Source organism: Ambystoma mexicanum, chromosome 4p (assembly GCF_040938575.1).
Source record: "Ambystoma mexicanum isolate Mex_15411 chromosome 4p, UKY_AmexF1_1, whole genome shotgun sequence".
Taxonomy (NCBI): domain Eukaryota; kingdom Metazoa; phylum Chordata; class Amphibia; order Caudata; family Ambystomatidae; genus Ambystoma; species Ambystoma mexicanum.
Window position 1 is genome coordinate 1179649529 of NC_090927.1, and position 12957 is coordinate 1179662485.

The window sequence follows — 12957 nt, forward strand, 5'->3', positions numbered from 1 at the left end:
CCATTTAACCTAAGCCTTTAGGTGATCCCTTTCTTCGTCATCACTGCTTGATTCATCTGATGAACTCCCCTGCCACTCTTCCCTGCTTTTCTTCCCCCATCTGCTCGTCTTGACATTGGTTCTGGGCGACTTACCCGAAACCGTGACGCAATTTTTTAAAATTTTTACTATTTTATTCCCCACATTATTATTCACAGTACCTTTCTTTTTATCTTTTTTCTTTCTCTTGGTCGCTGCCTCTGTCCGTTCCTCTGCTCTTTTCGACTCCGCTCTCCCCCTTTTCTGTCCTTGCGGTACCTCGTCTTCTCCTTCGCTGCTGCTGGGCTCTATGAACAGCAGAGGTGACGTTGCCTTTGCTCTTTCTTCTTTCTGCATTACTTCTAGCACCCATTGTGCTCCATACTCCTTCTCCGCCTTTCTTGCCCATTCTGAGAATTCTCTGGCTCTCTTCGCTCTTCCTTCCGCCATCCTTCTCGTCTGAATTCTGCCAGTCGCGCTTCTGCTTGGCCACTGCGAAAGTATCCTTCTCTCCTGCTCCGGCACTGTTGTAGCCGCCGCGATAGTATAAACTTCTAGAGAGGTAAAAAAATGTGTGAGCCCGCAAGAGCAAACGTTTTTCCTTCCCCTTCTCCAGGTACCAAGAGCCTACCCGAGAGAGGTGAGCTCTTACCTCGTTTGTGCCGCCTCTCCTTTTCCAGGCTTACTTATACCCCCCTCGGCCTTTTGTTCCTTCCTGGGGGCGGCCGGGTTGCCCCCTGACCCCCTTGCTGTTACAATTTGCACCTTCACAGGTGCTGTTTCCTGTCCTTCCTGGGCTTTTGTTTCTTGTTGCGCCATTCGGACGCCCCTCCCTAGGCTTTCACGCCGTTTTCCCCCACCCCGCGCCTAAACTCCCATACCCTCTATCGTCCCGCATTTCATGCGGCCCGGGGCCTGGGTCATTTTGTAGTCGCCGTGGAAAGGAGAGAAAAAAGTGAACACCCATTGAACACCCAATATCATCTCTTGCAGGGTTTGCCGGTAGAAATGTTGCTTTGACTACTCCACAGTCCACCCGTGACCCATTGCTGCTGCGATGCTACCCCTCAGCCATTTTTGCGCCTATGGCAGGTAAGAGGTGCAGCGGCCCACACCTCGCACCCTCTGATTACTCACAAGCCCTCCATCTGCTCCATTTTTTCTTTCCGAGCACTATGTATCACAGGGTATACACGCATTTCACCGCAGTATTTTTCATCGCAGGTTTTTTTTTTTTGGGGGGGGGGGTTAAAAAATCAAATATATGGTTGTGGGTGTAAGGGAATAAAAAAAATTTAAAAAAGGGGGGCTTTGGGAGGTAACGCCCCCCCAAAAAAAAAAAAAAAACGATTCGTTTTTCGAAAAAAAAACAGCGATGAAAAAACCTGCGATGAAAAATACTGCGGCGAAATAACGTAGAACTGTATCACAGAACCCCTGCCATAGCGGCACCCCGGCGTCCACAGATCTATCCGGTTACTTCTTACGAGATCAGGCACAACACATGTCTTCCCCCCACAAGAGTCCTACCAGCCTTGATCTGGGATACCACCTATATCCGTGCCACCACTCCACCTACCCGATCCGCACCCTCCTTCACTCTATCATGCGAACGGTCATCTCCAGCAGACTCCTACTCATGGGCTAATCGATGCCCATACCAAAGCGTGGCATAGAACACGGAGTCCATGCCGCCCAAACTCGCAGAACTCATTTTTGGTCCACCGGCAAAATCGATTCCATTGTTAGGAGTCACGGCCCAGATGACAGGCCATGCGGTGCCTCGCTTGCCACTCGACATTTCACCAACAATGCAAACTGGCACTCACACACCCGTGTGTCTTCATGCAGCTGGCAGATGTAATACTGATTCATATGCTCCATCATGTCATGATTTTGCACCAGCGACCTCTCCCTCGTTGCATATTGTCACCCAAATACATGCAACACTTATTGCACTGCCCATATGTGACACTAATCATCAAACTATACAATGTCCTGCTAAGGCTTTTGCTGCATCTCCCGAGTCACTTATTGCCCCTGAAATGCCTGATTCCCACATTGCATTGCCCAACTATGCTGTTGAATAACAAATTGCACCTTCCCCTGGTGTTTCGGTTACTTTGTAATCCCCTGCAACCCTGATCTATTTCTGCCTACCCGAACACGCTTTGCCCCCCTCCTTGTGCTGCTCCCTAGCTGTTCACTCTCTCCGTAGCACTCCCCTGTTTGACTCCTAATTGTTGACTCTGCTGTCCTATTGTGTTCTCACCAATCTCCTTCCTCTCCCCCTCCTCTGCCTTGCTCCCATGCTCAACATTTCCCTACTTGCTACAACTGCTTGTCTGCTTGCCTGACATAGGCCCTCAGTCCATGAGGTGTGACTTTTCTAGACTGCATTTACCCTAACTTTGACTCCCATTTACCTGTATGCCTAATGTGGCCCCTGTACCCTGAGGCGTGGCTTTGCTAGACTATGCATTTACCCTAACTTTGACTCCCATGTATGCGTATGCATAATATTCCCCCCAGTACCATGAGTCATGTCTTTGCTAGACTATGCATTTGCCCTAACTTTGACTCCCATGTACCTGTATGCGAAATGTAGCCCACCGTACCATGAGGCGTGGCTTTGCTAGACTATGCTTTTACCCTAACCTTAACTATCATGTATTTGTATGCCTAATATGGCCCCCATACCGTGAGGTGTGGCCATGCTAGACTTTGCATTTACCCTAACCTGAACCATCATGTACCTGTATGCCTAATGTAGCCCTCCCATACCACGAGGTGTGGCTTTGTTAGACTATGCATTTACCCTAACTTTGACTCCCATGTACCTGTATGCCTAATGTAGCCCCCGTACCATGAGGTGTGGCCTTGCTAGACTATGCATTTACCCTAACCTGAACTATCATGTACCTGTTTGCCTAATGTAGCTCCCTTTCCATGAGGCGTGGCTTTGTTAGACTATGCATTTACCCTAACTTTGACTCCCATGTACCTGTATGCCTAATGTAGCCCCGTACCATGAGGCGTGGCTTTACTTGACTATGCATTTACCCTAACTTTGACTTCCATGTATCTATATGCCTAATGTAGCCCCCCGTACCATGAGGTGTGGCCTTGCTAGACTATGCATTTACCCTATCTTTGACTCCTGTGTATCTGTATGCCTTATGTATGCCTATTGTAGCCCCCGTACTATGAGGTGTGGCTTTATGCATTTACCCGAACCTTGACTCCCATGTACCTGTATGCCTAATGTAGCTCCTGTACCATGAGGCGTGGTTTTGCTAGACTATGCATTTACCCTAACTTTGACTCCCATGTACCTGTATGCCAAATGTAGCCCACAGTACCATGAGGCGTGGCTTTGCTAGACTATGCTTTTACCCTAACCTTAACTATCATGTATCTGTATGCTTAATATAGCCCCGTACCATGAGGCTTGGCTTTGCTAGACTATGCATTTACCCTAACTTTGACTTCCATGTATCTATATCCCTAATGTAGCCCCACGTACCATGAGGTGTGGCCTTGCTAGACTATGCATTTACCCTAACTTTGACTCCCATGTACCTGTATGCCTAATGTAGCTCCCGTTCCATGAGGTGTGGCTTTGTTAGACTATGCATTTACCCTAACTTTGACTCCTCTGTATCTGTATGCCTTATGTATGCCTAATGTAGCTCCCATACCATGAGGCATGGCTTTACTAGACTATGCATTTACCCTAACTTTGACTCCCCTAATGTAGCCTCCCTACCTTGAGGCGTGGCTTTGCTAGACTATGCATTTACCCTAAACTTTGACTCTAAAGTATCTGTATGCCCAATGCAGCCCCTGTACGTGAGGCGTGGCTTTGCTGGTCTACCCTTTAAGAACCACCTGTACATTGTAATTTATGTGTGGGTTTGCACTTTGAAGATTGTTACTTCACACTTACTGTAGCTAGCACCTTGATACCTGAGGGTTTGGTGCACTGCCAAGAAAGAAAGAAAGAAAGAAAGAAAGAAAGAAAGAAAGAAAGAAAGAAAGAAAGAAAGAAAGAAAGAAAGAAAGAAAGAAAGAAATAAGTCCTCCCCCAACTGGACCGCTTTACAAAATGGTGGCCTAAATCAGAAAGGGCTGATGAGTCTGATTGGTATTTTCAGAACCATTATTAACTTTTTGGGTAAAGTGAGTTAGCCACAGATCGTTGTGCAAAATGGCAACATTGCCGAATGATACCATTTACTGTGGTGTTTTTATCCAAACAATTTGGCTTTACCGAAGTTCCCTTGTAGGAATACCAGATTATTATTACTATTCCTACATTTGCATGAGAGGTTCCCTATCCAAAATAAGTGTTCTGTGATAGGCCAGATGAATGCCCTATTAGGGAAAAAGTGGGCCCGGCTGTCGCTCGAGAACAGTGAGCCTTCGATCCCGACAGCACCAAAAAAAACCATAATGGATTTCAGGCACTTCATTGCGTCTGGTACAGACCGAATACTGCTGCGGCCGTTCAATATGGGAGCCACACTACTTCTGTGTAAGAAGCCTTGTAGTTACTGTAGCAAATGCATTCGAATTTAGTGACCTTTGTAGGCAGCGGCAGTGGCAGATTTAAGGCAAAGGGCCCCGTGGGCAGCACCTGACACAGGGCCCTAGGTGGGCGGGTCATGGAGGCAGAGTTTTGGGTGGGCGGAGTTAATTGTGGTAACAAGTGCACAGTGGCAAACTTTAGGGACAAAAGCTATTTTTTATGAAGTTGTCTTTATTACAGTTACCTAGGGGTCAGTTACGCTCCAGTCGAGCTTTACCTTTCAGAACTTTGAATCTCTCTCGGACCCCTCATGAAACTCAAATTAATGACTTTCAACTTTGACCACAGACAGTAACATTTGAAAAAAGACAAAAGCAGATTTCTCTTTAGTTTATCAGTGTCCCGATTATGCTTCATTGTGGGGGTGAGGGGTTGACAAGCAGCAACCCAGGGTAGCAACTGCTGCACCATGCGCATGATGCCCTTGTACACCCGTTGAATCTCAACAGCAAATTAGGGTGGCGAGTCACGTGTTTGATCCCTAAATAGTCACGTTTCACAGAGGCCCATCTATCCCCACAAGTCCACCCTTTCAGACAGGGGTGTTGCTAGATTTGGAAAAGATCTGGGCTATGCTAATGTCGGGACTTTCTGGACTCGAGGCTAGCTAGCCTTTTGGTTGTAGCCTCTGAGCTTCTAGCTCTTTGCAACAGATATATACGTCAGATGTGTTCTAGTTATAGCAGGCGTGGCATTGCTTGTCTTGTGCCAATCATTTCAAACCAGATTGGTGCAAGATCCATGGGGGAAGAAAGGGGAGGGGGCTGTGGAGTGAGGAGTGAAAGAGAGCAAGCTAGGTGGAAAGAAAAAGAAAAACAAAGGGGGACAAAGAGTGCTTTTGAGGCGGATGGGAGGGGGGACGAGGGGAATACGATGAAAGGTGAGAGAGGTAATGATGGGTGCTAGAGAATGGTGATGAGAAAGAGGAACAAGAGGGGCAAGTGAGAAGTGGGATGGAGGAATGAGAACGAAGGAGAAAGGAATAAGGAAAAACAGGGAGTCTAGGAGAGGGAGTGAGAAAGATTATATAAAGTGAGTTAAGAGAAAGAAAGACAGAACATAGGATGGAAGAGGAAGTCGTGGGTAAAGGGGAAGGGCGATGGGGTGAGATAAGAATGCAGGTGAGAGGATTGTAGAGAAACAGATGAATGAGATGGAGGGGAAGGGAGAAGAAGGCGGACAGGATGAGAAAGAAAGACAAACACAGATAGAGAGACACAGAGGCAACGAGGTGGGCCCCTGGTGGCATCGCACTACTGCGGTCCATGAACTCCCCCTCTGAGCTGGGCCCAGAGCCTCTGACTCACTGTGCCAGGGACGGTACCTGTGCCTGGCGACCGTTGGATCTGCCTCTGAATCAGGGCCGCAATAACCATAAGACAACTCTCTAGAGTACTCTTCCCCAGCCAAGGCCTGGCCACGCAGCATATCAAACGGGCAGCCGTCACTACATCCAGCCCAGGGCATGCATTACAAATTAGACAACGAATCACAAAACTGACTGCCGAGGCCTTCCAGAGTTCACCACACCAGGGGAGAGTCACTGAGAGGCCAAGCAGCAAATGGGTGGGAGGCCCTATGCCCGAGCACTGAGTGAGCAGAGAGGCTAGACTTCTCCCAGCGCTCCCAGAGAAAAAAGAACAATCACTGGGTGGGCACTGACTGCACTGCTTTTAACACCTGGGCAAGCCCCATAGCTAAGCATCACACACCGAAATCTGCTAATTCCGAAATTCCCCCACACAAAGAGGCCAAGTACGGAATGTGCGCGGTGGTTGCAGCTGCACACTTCCGTCAATAAAGAGGCCAACCACCTAGGTGTCCCATTTGATCCCCACAGCAGTAGCTATGTCGAGGCCCAGCAAAGACAAACAGTCAAGGAGGCGGGCAGTTCAAGACACATCAGCCTAAACTCTACAATGAATTTAAAACGAAACGAAAACACACAGTTACACACCCCTTAGTTTCGGAAGCACTGGCGACATAAAAAATAGTAAATCTGCCATATCTCTCCTCCCTCTCAACCTGTATACCCTTCCACTCCTCACCCCTCCCTCCAGCGCCATGAAGCGGCTTACAGTGGCATAGCACGGATTACACACCCCCTTTAAATAAATACATCCATTTCCATGCAAAGGCCTGCAGACAAATGCTTAGAAACACTGGAAACAAAAAAACACTCGAAATAAAAAAAGACCATCCAGCCCCCAACCCCACAATAGCCAAGCTTACCTGTTTTAGTAAGCAGCAGCAGCAGACCGCAAACACTGCTGGACGACAGCCTCCCTCGACTCGAGCAGCAGCACCTTCTCTTCTACAGGTAGGCCCGGGCAATGGCGATTGGCGACTCCTTCCTCGTGGCACCACCACACCGGCACATAACACTGAGTCACCTAGCAGAGGTGGATCTAACGGTCTCCTTTCTTTCTCCCTTCCAATCCTGGGCCAGTGTAGGGACGTCATGAGACGTGTCTACGTCACGGTCGTCTCTCAGGTACCTCTACCTACACTGGCCCAGGATTGTAAGGGCGAAAGAAAGGAGACTGGACTCTGGAGTGACGTCCAAGACTTCGAACAGAAAGGGCCCTGTGCTGCGTGAAAGGGGCGGGGCCTGGCACAGGGGCCCAGTCGCCATTGGTCTGCCTGGCGAACGTTAGATCCGCCTCTGGGCAGCGGCCAGCAGAGCAGGCTGAGCTGTCATTGTCTAGCAAGCTGTATGGGAGCAGAAGGCACGCAGTGCTGGAAATGGGAAACACGTTCTGGGGAACTGTCACCTCTTTGTAGGGGTGGGGCTGTAGGAAGGTTAGGGCAAGGCCAAGGAACGTGTTGTGCATCACAGTATCTTTTCATAGAACCCAATCCTGGTGATTTGCATAAAAGTAAAGAGCATTATGGGAACATCATAATGTCCACAATTTTAAATGTTAAACATGTCTTATAGTGATTCATTAAGAAACCCTTTTACGCGACTAATGGACTCTTCTGTTTTAATTGGTCACAATATCCACCTTAACAAAGAGATGTCTGTAAATTGCAGGACATAAATACTTGTTTGAACAGCTGTGACACTGTAGCACTTTATGTAAGGCTTTGGCAGTCTCCAACACTGACTCTTCCGAAAGCATACAGCTTCAGAACAGATCTGATTGGCAGTGTTCTGTGGACCTGGGGAAAGGGCAGCACTTTGTGAAGTTGTTTGAACGAGCAACTTGCTTTCATAACACTAGGTAGTGTGGTCTGCTTGTTGAGGTGCAGGATCTGGGAAGGTCTGGGGGACTCAGCAGCGCTCTGGCAAGACATTTATTTACCAGTGTGCCGCTACATCTTGTTCTGGCTCATTCCCTGAGCTGGGCAACGCCCTTTTGCCCTGGTGGAAAACGTGTGTAAATAAGTAGGGTTTAGTATAAGCGTGCACTCTGTCTTCAGAAAACACACATTGCATTATACAAAAATTACACCACATCCTTTTTGGAGGTAAACAGGCTGCACTTTATTATGAACAATTCTCAGAAATCCATGACGGGGACCACACGCATTTTACGTCCACCATAATCGGTTACCATCATCTTGACCCTAGCAGGCTTGCCAACCCGCCAGCCGCCTGTTTGACCTGCTGGCTGTCTGAGCTGTTTCAGGGTTAATTACAGACTCCAAATGCCAATGTCCAGCTGGACAGCCCAGCGCCCAAGCCTGGGCTACAACTCCACCCAATGGGCCACCGCCCCCGCCTGCTTGGCCTATTGGATGAGAGTGGACCCCTCAACCCACAACCCGGGTAGCAAAATCATAATTCATCTACTTAACATTTGGTCATGGTCCACAAATTTCAGAATCCATTGTGTAGGTCCCTGTCCACAGCACCAAATGCAACATGCAAAGAACACACGTATAATTACACACACAAATCATAAAAACATTGTGAAAATTGGATCCCCAGATAATGGCTCAATTAGTACTGTCGCAGCAAAAGGTTGGGTGGGTGGATAAACTTGTGTGCAGCGTGGGCAGCGAGAAAAGAGTCTGGGCCTCCACTCGGCCCCCTTTTATAGGTCAACCCCCCGGATGCCAGGTAAGGGTGACCCTCATCTTCCTCTGCTGTGCCCCCTCCCTTTGTTGATCCCAGGAAGTTCCCTGCCAGCAACAAAGGCCAAACCATGGCCCACGAGGCAGCCCATAAAGGTGCCTCTCTAGTAGGGCCCCAGTGGCACCTCAATTTTTCTGAATCCCAAACACCTTTCTTCATGTTCACTATGAGGTAGGAGGGGGTTCCAAAGGCAAATGCATTCTGCTCTAATCAAGCGTTGGACAAGACGTTTCTTCCTGAAAGTAGTTGACAGTTTTATGAGCCATTGTGGGTCTGAAGCTTCTGCCTTGAAGGTGTCTATTAATGAGGGTAGAGAGGTAACTGCTGTGAAGCACTTTGTGAATGATGCACAGGGATTTGATAACATTTTATTCTTTCAGTGGAAGCCAGCGGAAGGCCTTCGGGGCTGTTGCGATGTGGTTACGCATTTTCAGATTAAGGATTAGCTTGGTTGGTTTGTTGTCGATCAGTTGGTGGATATAGGTGAGGAGTTTGGGGTGGCCCAGCTACAACCTGTTATAGTTGTCCAGCGATACTGTAAAGTACTTGGCACAAAACGTTACCAAGAAATGGCAACAAAGTCGAAGACTAAGGGAAACATAGTTTCCCAGTACCCGGAAGGACGTGTCAGTTTCCCCATAACAAATGAGCGAAAGCCCAGAGGAGTGCAGCTGAATGCTGGGCTCCAATGGAAAAAGTCAGGTTAGGTAAGCCAAACAAAAGCAAAATGTTTGGGGGGGGTCCATAAATGGAGGGAAAATAGCACCTAAGGGAATTCTTTCCTACCACCCGCCCGCAGTGTCACAAGCATGCTAGAAAATATTTGGGCCCTGGCACTTATTTCTTTGTACAAATTAAGCACTGGAACTTCCGAAAGTAGGTCTCATTTAATTCAAGGTGAATTTGCCTGCCTGAGCTCAATTATATAAATATCTTAGGAATTTGGGGAGTTTGGCAACTCCCTAATGGAGTGAAAAATCAGGTTATTTGGAGTTTGGATGAACTTATTCGCCCTGGCTTAGGTGTAATAGTGACAGTAAGTAAAGATTGATTATGCTCATGCTCTGGCCCTTGGATATTTATTGAACAGATTGAGATGTGGGATATAATACATATATCTGTTGGATCATTTTACAATAAAAACTGGGGTGAGCCGGATTAAGAATGCATACATCATTTGAAACATTACATCCAAAAAAAACAACACACTGAGCATTCACCACTCGTCCTTCATGTATTTGTTTGCTTTTTTGGGATGTGTGCCTCTGTACCCCAGTCTTGGCGAGCCTGCAGTAACCCACAATGATATTAACATAGATGTTTTTTATGTTTTCCATAAAAATCCAAACCATAAAATGGTGTACTTCATCAACCTCTGCAAGAGCAAAATGCAACACTATGCAGAGGGAGAAGTTGTGACATTTGTAAAAGAACAATGGGCCTCATTCCGAGTATGGCGGTAAGGGATAGCGGCCACCGGTAACGAGACTGGTGGCGGTGATCCCTTACCGCCATACTCCGAGTTCCCTTTGCGCCCTCGCCCTTAACGCCTGCTTTGAGCAGGTGTTAAAGTCGAGGGCGCAAAGGGGCCTCCAAGCCAATAACGGTGACCGTAATGAACGGTCACCGTTATTTGCATCTTCCCCATTCCCATTGAGCCCTATGGGGGCTCATTTGGGAATGGGGAAGAGCCTTGGTGAATGGGGAATTACCGCCCCGCCAACCTTGGAATGGGGCGGTAATTCCGCCATCCACCAAGGCGCTGCCGGTCCGGGTACGGCGTCAACCAAGGGGTTAATAGCGCCATTGGTTAGCGCCGTACTCGGAATGAGGCCCAATGTATCTTTACCAAGCTCAGGCATGTGTGTGCTGGTCCTGAGCAGTGCTTAATTTGTAAAAGAAAATATTTTCTATCACACCTGGGACACATCTGGCGGGCAACACCCAGCCCCTGCTGACAACACCTGTGATTGTCCCCCCACAGTGCCTGCATATTAAGGGTAATTGCTGCAACCTCCACTGGCTACTTTGGTTGATGGTTGCACTAGCTATAGCAGATGTGCAATTTACAGATGACAACCTAAAATAACGTAACATACTAGTTTAAGAAAAATGTGCAAGTGCTTCTTTAAGCACTTCATTATTGTTAACATTTTGCTCAGACTGTATAGGTTGCAATTGGAACATGTTGACCATCTATCCACAGGAAAAACAAGCAAACCTGCTTTCCTACTAAGTTTAATTGATTGACAAATGCAGGCAAAACTTGTCTGTCAAACATTGCAGTAAAACCTTTGTCTTAGTGCCTTTTTCGCTGGCCTTTCCAATGTGTTGGTGCTGCAGGCTGGTGACTGACCTCTTGTTGCAAACCCACACTAATGTAGTGTTGCGGTGTATTGCAGTAGTGGAAGTAGGACTGGATAAGTGTATGGGTGTGGCCAGCACAGGCACCCAGCAAAGTCACCTTCCAACTCATTGTTAAAAGTGAAAATGGATAACTACCCCTCTGTGGTCTCTGTGAGTCACCAAGTTCATGAATAGCGATACGCCGCCACAGGGTGAAGAGAATGTGGTTAGCGCACACAGGTATTGTCTTGTTGTGCGACAACTGCTGAATGAGAATGAATAATAAAGTTGCCAAAACACAACATCATAATCAGAATGAGTCTGAGAAAATAAGTGCCGAAGCTCAGCAGCAAGTTCCGGGGTTGAGCTCTGGCAAACACCCCCACAATTTAAGCACTGGTGCTGGGGTTTCTACATGTCATTTTGTTTGTGCTAAATTACACAGTGACTTTGTCTATTGCGTCTGTCACAATTTCACAAGAAGGATTTGTAATGGACTCTGCCTGAACGACGACAAAACAGAGATACTGATCCTGGGCTCCGACTCTAACCTCAAAAAACTTAGCACCAGCTATACAGCCTTTAATATAAATGGTAATGTAATCAAGGTGGTAACCGAGGTAAAAACACTAGGCTTCTACCTTGATTCCACACTATCTCTTAAAAAACAAGTCAACTCCTTGGCCTCATCTACAGCATACACCTGCAAATTAATCAGGGCCTGTAGACCCTACCTCTCCAGAACTAACTGCATCACTCTAGCCAACGCCTTAATAATGTCCAAATTAGATTATTGCAACGCCCTATATGCAGGTGCCAATAAAACTGTCATAAATAAAATGCAAATACTGCAGAACAATGCTCTTAGAGCAGCCTTGGACATACCCCGAAGAGAGCATATATCTAACACCAGGAAAGACCACCACTGGCTAAAGATCAGCGACAGAATTCACCTCAAGACGCTGTCCATCACCTACAAAGGACTAAACAATACCGCGCCACCATATATCTCGGCCAGACTGACTAGAAAATCTTCCAGTCACCACACCAGAGCCTCTAACCATCTTCTGCTAGAAACACCCAGATTCAGACTCACAAAATCGGGCGGTGCGAGCTTCCCTGTTAGAGCTGACCGTGCCTGGAATGCACTCCCCTCTGCGCTAAGAGATGCTGAGACCTACTCTAGATTTAGATGTAAAGTGAAAAGTTGGCTCTGGACTAATGACACCTACCAAACAGCTCCCCGGCTCTAGACAATGGATTTCTGCACGTAAATATCTTGAAACCTGAACCTCCTTGAAACCTGTACTATAGACTTGTGTGAAGTGATGTTCTGACAGATTGTATATTTGCACTGTAAATAATTTAATTACATGTTATGCATTCACTGTATGTAACTAAGCTTAAGTATTCTTGTTACCGCTGCGCCCGGCTACCCTAGGGTTTTGAGCGCATTATCAAATAATAAACTAAACTAAACCTAATAACATGGACTGTATATCAAGAGATGAACGCCACTGCCAATTGATTTGCATTTTTGTGTTTCTTTTTCACACCCATATTTACAGGGGTAGCACAACTAATATAAGAAGTCATTTCACTCTTCTTGATCTCATCATAGTAAATGACCTCACATGACCATTGTCCTCATTACTATCAGAACAACCAGAGCAAGTTGTGATAAAGAACCCTACAATGTGTCTAACATTAAACGTACCTCAAGTGTCTCACAGAAGCAGGTAAAAGGAAGGCACAGGGGCCACACGTTTGTAATCATAGTCTCTCCAAGGCCTGCCCAAGCACTGGGCAAAGTAGGCAGCTGCCTACATCACAGGTTAGCACGGGTGATAAAACCCAGGTTTTCCCTGTTATTATGAATTACACAAGAGAAGTGAACTAATTTTAGCTAAAGCAGCTG

The 12957-nt window shown here is 47.0% G+C and overlaps 1 protein-coding gene across 1 annotated transcript in view; it reads left to right on the top strand.

Moving 5' to 3' along the window:
* LOC138452669 (putative nuclease HARBI1) overlaps positions 1-12957 on the top strand; it is a 546510-nt gene that overhangs the window by 40538 nt on the left and 493015 nt on the right. The gene's annotated exons all lie outside the window — the stretch shown is intronic.